Raw genomic sequence first — 8,548 nt, forward strand, 5'->3', positions numbered from 1 at the left:
TTGATTGACCATTTCTCTTCAATTATGGGCAATCATATTTGACATGCCCCGGCTTTTTGCATTCATAGCAAATGATAGGGTCCTTCTATTTTGGTTCATTTTTTAGGCCTTCATCTTGTTTGAATTTTCTTCGTCAGTAAGGTCTCATCATTTTTTGAATCGTTTGGCAAACAATGTCATTTCCTCGTCATCGTGATTTTTATCTGAATCACTCTCATCTTTTGTGGATTTGAGAGCAACTCCAATGTTTTTCTTCTTCTCATTCTCCTTTGGTGTCTCGTCAATCTTATCGAGGTCCACCTTATCTTCAAGCATAATTTCATGAGTGAGAAGGGAACCGATTAGCTCTTCAAGAGTTAAGGACTTTAGGTTCTTAGCCTCGATGATTGTCGTCTTTTTGGATTGCCACGATTTTGGAAGTGAGTAATCTAACTTCCTCACAAGCTTTTCATTTGGAATGATCTCTCCATATGACTTGAGACCATTGACAATCGTTGAGAATCTATCCATCATAGCTTTGATATCTTCATTTGGTTTCATACTAAAATTTTCATAGCTACGTGTTAGAAGACTAATTTTAGATTTTTTTACCTCGCCGGTGCCTTCATGAGTGACTTGTAGTTTATCCCATATTTCTTTGGCGGTTGTACAAGATAAAACTCTTCCATATTCATATGGTCCAAGAGCACAAAATATGATATGGATGGCTTTCGAGTTGAGCTGGAATATTCTTGTCTCTCATTCACTCCACAATCGTGGATGAGTGAGAGGCTTGATATATCCGTTTTCTACAATATTCCATGCTCCCATGTCACTTGCTTGAATGAAATACATCATCATATTCTTCCAATAGGCATAGTTAGCTCCATTGAAGAAAGGAGGCTTGTTGACGAGCATCGAATCGAGACCAGAGTCGACATTTGAACTAGAGGCCATTGATAACTTGATAATCGATGTAACTCTTCCCAAATCGACTCAAGAGGCGATTAAACCTTCAAATGAGTGAGGCTCTGATACCAATTATTAAGTTAATCGATCGATGAAATTGGCCAAGAGGGGGTGAATTGGCAATAAAAATTTTGGTGGAAGCTTTTGCTGAAAATTGAAAAGATTTGCACAACGATTTAGAGTGGTTTAACTTTCTCAACTAAAGTCTACGTCCACTACCTTAGCTATCCATACTAAGGATTTTCCAATAAATTCACTAATTTGTTGTTTCTTTTGAGGCCAAAGAGATAACCTTACAACTCCCTCAAGAATATACCCCAATTCTTGAGAACACTCTTTCTTAAAGAGAATATTACAAATTTGCAAACTTACAAAGAAATCCTCACAAGGTAGATTGTTTGCACAATTCTAGAACAAAGAAAAGAACACTAAAAAATGAATACAATTGAGTACAAGTAGTGTTCTTGAAAGCAAAATGAATATTGAATGAAAAGTAGGCTTGAAATACTCAAACTTGAGGTTTGATGCTTTCTCTTTGATTCTCTCTTGATTCTTGTTTCTTGTGTTTTATTGTTATTAATCAATGGCTTCTAAGCATGTTTAAATACTCCTTCAAATGATTCTGAACGTTGAGGATGATTGGTGGAGTTAATAGAGCCGTTTAAGTGTGAAAATAATTAATTAAATCAATTGGGAGCGTCAGTGCATCGATGCATACCCAAGGTGCATCGGTGCATCAAGTGTAAAATTCAAATATTTTGACCGTTAGACCCTTAGTGCATCGGTGCACTAAGAGTGCATCGATGCATAAAATGTATTCGATGTTTCAAAATAGCTTGAGTGCATTGATGCATGTCTGGTGCATCAATGCATCAAATGCATTCGGTGTTTTCATAAAACTCTGAGTGCATCGATGCATAGTATGTACATCGATGCATGAAATGCATTCGATGTTCAATTTATTCCATGGTGCATCGATGCATGGATTGGTGCATCGGTGCATCACTCTGAAAAATTGATTTTAGGCTTGATTTTGGTTCAAAATACTTTGTGAAAATTGTTTCAAAAATATATTAAGTATAAAAACACAATTTTACACATTTAGTAAGGTTTGAAATTGATCTTGAAGACTTGGAGTAATAATTTGATATTCGAGTAATTAAATCGAATATACTTAGAAAATCATTTGTAAAATCTTAAAATTCATTTATACTTAATTTGTTATATCGAAACATCAAAATGTTTTCAACACAGGAGAAAATATTTTATTGAAATCGATACCTTCTTTTTGAGCATATCTTTTGACCACCAGTCTTGTACGATACCTCTCTACTTGATCGTTACCATTTCGGCTGATTTTGAAGACTCGTTTGTTACCAATTGGCTTCTTTCCTTATGGTAGGTCCACAAGGTCCCATGTATTATTTTTATAAAAAGGCTTCAATTTCTTATTGCATCGTTGTCATCTACTGTGAAGCATCTAAGCAGTTTTTTGACTTCTGGAATGTTGATGGCTCATTGTCATCTGTTAAAAGACATTATGCAATATTTCCTTGTATAACACAATATAAGTGTCAATTGGAATGTCTTTTTACACGATTTGATTGACAAGTTGTTGGAGCTTCAGAACTCTATGGTTTTTGTTCATCATGTACTGGTTCTGCTTCAGAAGAATCTCCTTGTTCAAACTTATATTGAAAAAAAAATCCTTCCATCTGTTTGATTGAATGGCAATTGAGGCCATCGATGTTACTTGTTTTGTTTCTTATATTTTGTTCTTTGCTACTATATGAAGCAACATTGTTTTCAATTGGTGTTGCATTTTACTCATTTGCTTATATTCATCGTTTGATTGAATTTGCTGAAATGAGAAGCAAATGGAAGTACTTTACATGTTTAATATTTATGCTGTAGAGGTTCGTCCAGCTCCTCGCATGGATAACTTGGTTAACATCTATAAAAGCATGGGAGTTGCTTCAGGTTTCAATGTTTTTGTCACCCAGAATCCGTCTCCCGGTTGTAGTGAAAGAGCGAACAATCGGGAAGCAAACCAAAGAGGAGGATCATGCGTGACTAAATCAACAGAAATTTCCGATTCCATTCCTCTGAAGCCTTCTTTTCCAACCAGAAAAAGGGTTCAGGTGCCACAACATCTCCTGTTGGAGACACCCATGCGGTCTCTGAAAAATGGAAATGGGTTGGTTGAGACTACTGAGGATGAACGTAAAACGAGTTTGGATAGTCCAAAGGAGATCTGCAATTTAGGAGAAAACAGGGGGCAAATATTTTCACCTTTTTCCTGGTTGAGGGAAGAGGATGTAGAGAGGCCGAGCCAGCTCACTGATGGGGATCAATGTGTGTACTCGACGCCACCTGAACTCCCTTCCTTCAGTGATATGAAGGATTCTGACGATGATGTAAGTGATCACTTCGTTGGCATTGCCAGCTAAGTGTGTAAATAATAACATATGAATCTTCCTTTTGATGACAACTGAACTCTGCAACATGCATGAACTTGTATTGGCCTGAAACCTTTTACTTATGTCTTCATAAAATCATGTAGGAGGAGGAGGTGCATGGAAACCCCGACCATGTGAATCTTTTCGATAGTGATATGTTTGAATGGACGCAGAGACCTTGTTCTTCAGAACTTCCAAGTCCTGTTAAAATGCAGGTAAAAGTAATCTCATTTAAAAAACTGCGCCTAAAGCTCTTTCTTGTTTCTTCTTTTCAGGGATTTCTTTTCAGAAGTTGTGATCATTCTGATTTACTATTATTTCAAACAAATGAAGGTCAAGGACACTGAAGAACCAGCATTACAAGGTGCAAATATAGTTGGTCCCTTTAATAATGGTACATGCATGATAACAAGACATAACACTTCAGATGAGGTGCTGCCTAATTTAACATCTTCCAGAACCAAGAGTCCTAGTCATAAGATTGGGTGTTGTAAATCGAAGGAGTTGGGTGCTAAGCAGAGAAAGACTGCCCAAAAGAAGATGGTTGATAGGACTAGCAATCATATTTCTGGAGTTCAAGTCAATCTGGGAAGAGGATCTGAAGATTTTGACAAAAAACAAGCATCTGACTGTAGTAGAAGTTGTTCGTATTTAGCTAAAACTAGGAAAACGTGTAATGTGGCTGGTTTGGATCACCATGAAAAGGCTGAAACTCCTAAACAGGGTGATATACAATTGCCTGCTCAGTGCCAAAAGAAATCTTCTTCAAAGTCAAAGAAACAAAAACCAAGTAAGGTTGATATCCCTAAAGAAGTATCAACCATCCAGAGTCCGGCAGATGAAAATATGATTCAACAGAAGTCCTTACTTCCCATTCCCTTAGCTCATGACAGTGGTGCCAAACAGGTCAGTAAAGGATTGATTAAACGTGCTAGGGAAGTAAAGTCGGCTACAAATTTGAAAAGTGAAAAAATCGCAAATTGTAAGAAAAAGATTAAAGTTTCTTTTAGTGGTGACACAAAAGGCGGGTTGGCTGTAGACCAACGGCAGCAGCAAGGAAATAGTGATGTCTCTCCTGAGAGACCAAGTGAAAAGGCTCATGGGAGTACCACTGTTGAAATTGCAGACGGTTCAACAGTAAAGAAATCGCCTTTAGCAAATGGAGCAGCCTTGGATAAAAGTGAGACCATTGAAAAAAAAACACTGTGCTTTCTGTCTCTCTATGGAAGACTCTGAGGTTAGATTTTTCTTTGATGTAATCAAAGTAACTCATCTTTTCTGTCAAATTGCTGAATCTTATTTGCTAAATAAAATTGCAGGCTACACGAGAGATGGTTCATTACTACGAAGGAAGGCCTGTTCCTCAGGGTTACAATGGTGGCTCTAAGGTTATACATTTACACAAGAACTGCACTGAATGGTAAAAGCTTTTTTAATCAATTGAACTCACTTGATTTAGACTCTTTGAACTTGTAGCTTCTGCATTGTTAGTATAATATAACGTGAAATTATTTTGCAGGGCCCCTAATGTTTATTTTGAAAATGACAAGGCAATCAACCTTGAAGCTGAACTCTCTAGAAGTCAAAAAATAAAATGCTCCTGTTGTGGACTCCAAGGTGCAGCATTGGGCTGTTATGAAAAGAATTGCCGCAAGAGTTTCCATGTTCCCAGTGCAAAATTAGTCTCACAGTGCCGGTGGGATACTGTAAGTATGATACAGATTGAGCAGCTTTCTGTGTTTGCTATGATTTTTCATTTTGAAAAGTTAAGACAATGTATTTATTTTGGATCCCAATAGGATAACTTCGTTATGTTATGCCCTCTTCATCCCTCTTCTAAGTTGCCTAATGAGAAGTCAGAATCTCAAGGAAGTAGAAAAAGAAGTTTTTTAAGAGGGTATGCAAAACATTCACTCAGCTCATTCTAGTTTCCTGACACTTCACCATTTCATGCTCATGAAATTTTCATCAAGTTCTTGATTCATTTCCAGACATTTGCCAATTCACCATAATGAAATTCCTACAAACAAAGACGTCCGTGTGCAGAAGAAATGGAGCCCTTGTGAATCTCAAAACAAATTGGTTCTATGCTGCTCGGCTCTTACAGTTGAAGAAAAGGTATGGGTTTCTGACTAACAACAGCCTATTGTGCTTATGCTTTTTTTTCCCCTCCATTCAGAGAAAGGCCTTAACATTTACTCTAAATCTGTTAAACTACAGGAAATCATATCTGAATTTAAAAGGTTAGCTGGTGTTACAGTGTTGAAAAGATGGGATTCAAATGTCACCCATGTCATTGCCTCCACGGATGAAAATGGAGCATGCAAAAGAACCCTTAAATTTTTAATGGGTATCTTGGAGGGGAAGTGGATCCTGAATATTAATTGTCAGTGTACCTTTTAACGGCAAAAACTGCATTATAGTTTTAACTCTTTTATAAGACTGTGCCTACTGCATATTCTGTAATTATTTGCTATAGTTTGCAGAAATGCATATGCCTATAATAATCACAGCTTGCGTTTTGAACTTCTATTTGTGAAGGGGACAAAGCTTGCATAAAAACCATGAAACCTGTTGACGAGTTACCATATGAAATTAGCATCGACGTTCATGAAATCAGGGATGGTCCACGACTCGGAAGGCTGAGACTCCATAACAAGGTTGGTTCCTCTTGATCTCGGCTTTTCAAATGCTCATGATCTGTTATAAATAATTATTTTCATTCTTCATTGGCCATGTTTCTTCCGACCTTTTGTTTACCGGTAACTTTTCAGTGTCATCTACCAAAAACCTAAATTTTATGTAATATTGACTATTTCTAAAAGATAAGATGTAGGTTGGGATGACAATTTAACTTGGAATTGATTGATTCTAACCCGACTTGATTCTATAGGATTGATATTTTTTAAGATTCGGCTTTGACTTGGGTTAGGTCATAATTTTATAAAGGGTTGGATTGGGTTCATGTTTGCGTGAAAAATCTTGACCTAACTTGACTCGGGGTAATGATATAATTTTCTTATATAAATTTAGGGATAATTATTCTAATATCACATCTTGTAGTTTTTTCTCTTTAATTAGGTCTCTATTTTACTGAATAAAAATGATTTTTATATATTTTATTGGGTTATAAGTGAGTTTCTACCTCAAAATTTTGGATTTGATTGAGTTTGGGTGAAGGGAATGTACTCTTGAGTCGGGTTCAAATGGAGGGTGTATGCTTCGCTGGTTAGATCGAGTTGACAAAAATCTCGACCAAACATGACATGTGGCCATCTCTACACTAGATGCAGGGCATGCATTCTTCGAAGAATGCTAAAAATGATGCTTTCATGTGTATGCAACATATTCATACTGAACTTAACTGTTTATTTGATGTTGACAACATTAATATTTGCAGCAACCAAAGATTTTTAACGCGCAAGTTTTATATAATGGGGGATTTCGAGCCTTCGTACAAGGGATACCTACAAGATGTTGTGATAGCTGCTGGAGGTATCATTTTGCTTAGAAAACCCATTTCTGGTGATCCGGGAGCCCTGTTATCGGGTTGCCCTATATCTTCAACCTTCATAACTTACAGTGTCGAAATGCCTGATAAGTGCGATCCCAAGAAGCATATGGTTTTAAGCCGCAGGCGATCGGATGCGGAAGCTCTGGCGAATTCAACAGGAGCCAAAGCAGTAAGCAATTCTTGGGTTTTGAACTCCATATCTGCATGCAAAATGCAAGGTCTTGGTTAATGATGACACTGATTGTAGAATCTCTTCCGTACTCGAATATCTAAACACATATTTAGCTGTACCCTATAATTAGCAATTCTATAGACTATATTTGTAGAATGTCTTCTTATATTTTGATAAGAATCAAAATAAAAATCAAAACGTAATTTTATGTATGATTTTAAAAAGAAAAATAATTATGTGATCAAAATGAAATTATGATAATAATTAAATATGTAGTTTATCCTATAATGATTAGACCATCGATCGAGTAGAACTAATTGTGTTGAACTTAATGAAGCTAGAATACTTTGATTAGGAATGGGTATGAGACTTGAATGTGACGGGTTTTAACGTGACTTGACTTAATTGGGTTGAACTTTTTTGAAAAAAAAATGAGTTTAGGTCCGGTTGAGTTGGAGTTTTTTAGAGGATATGTTTGAGTTGGGTTGAGTTTGGGTTTAGTGTAAAAAAAAAAATTGACTTGAAAAATAATGTAAATTTATGTTATATATTTAGAGATAATTGTAATAATAATACTCTATACATTTTTTTATTGAATAAACATAATATTTTGTATAAATATATTTATTTCCGATCATGTTAGATTTGAGTTGAACGAAATCACCCTAAACTTGGGTTGAATTTTGGGTGGAGGGTATATATTTTGGATCGGATTTTAAATATAGATTGTATATTTTTAGATCGGATCTGATCGATAAAAAATTACCGAATCTGACCCTTACCCACCCATCCCTAATTGTGATGACAACAATAACGAGAATCGGGGAAAGAGATAAAAAAGTGGTCAGTTCGGTTATTACGTGACAAAAGAGATTCCACATATAGTTCGGTGAGGGAGACTTTGGAGATTCGGGTTAATAGTGATCGTTTTGTTGTGTTCATAGCATATTTCTGGGAATTTAGAAAACAATTTAAAGAAGTATTATAACTAAATGCTTCATTTAGTCCAAATGTTTTGTTGACATACCCAAATAAGCATCAAATCTTTCAAATTGATCAATTAAAGTCAACATATTATCTAAATTATGTTTATAAATAGTGATTAAGTTTGTATCAATTAGTAACGGATGTAAATCCACTACGAGTTTTATTCATATACAAAATTTTAAAATTATGATTTTTGAGAATAATATTTTTTTAAAATAAGAAATTTGTATATATATATATATATATATATATTTTTATAATACATAAAAAACAAAATCTTAACTATTAGAGACCTTTATAAAAATAAGAAATTCAATAAAATCTTACAATTTGTTTTATTTGTTTACATAAATGTTATGTTATATATATTTTCATATTGAAGAACAATAGTTTTTTTTTATTTAAACATTTAAATTTATGTAGTTTATTGTTAATCATGATTAGTTTAAACTAGAACATATATTAATA

At 35.1% G+C, this 8,548-nt stretch overlaps 1 pseudogene; it reads left to right on the forward strand.

Moving 5' to 3' along the window:
- Window positions 1-2,825: 2,825 nt before the first annotated feature.
- LOC120184742 lies at window positions 2,826-7,165 on the forward strand (annotated as a pseudogene).
- The last annotated feature ends 1,383 nt before the right edge of the window (window positions 7,166-8,548 follow it).

This window comes from Hibiscus syriacus, unplaced genomic scaffold (genome assembly GCF_006381635.1).
Source record: "Hibiscus syriacus cultivar Baekdansim isolate YM2019G1 unplaced genomic scaffold, ASM638163v2 tig00112928_pilon, whole genome shotgun sequence".
Taxonomy (NCBI): domain Eukaryota; kingdom Viridiplantae; phylum Streptophyta; class Magnoliopsida; order Malvales; family Malvaceae; genus Hibiscus; species Hibiscus syriacus.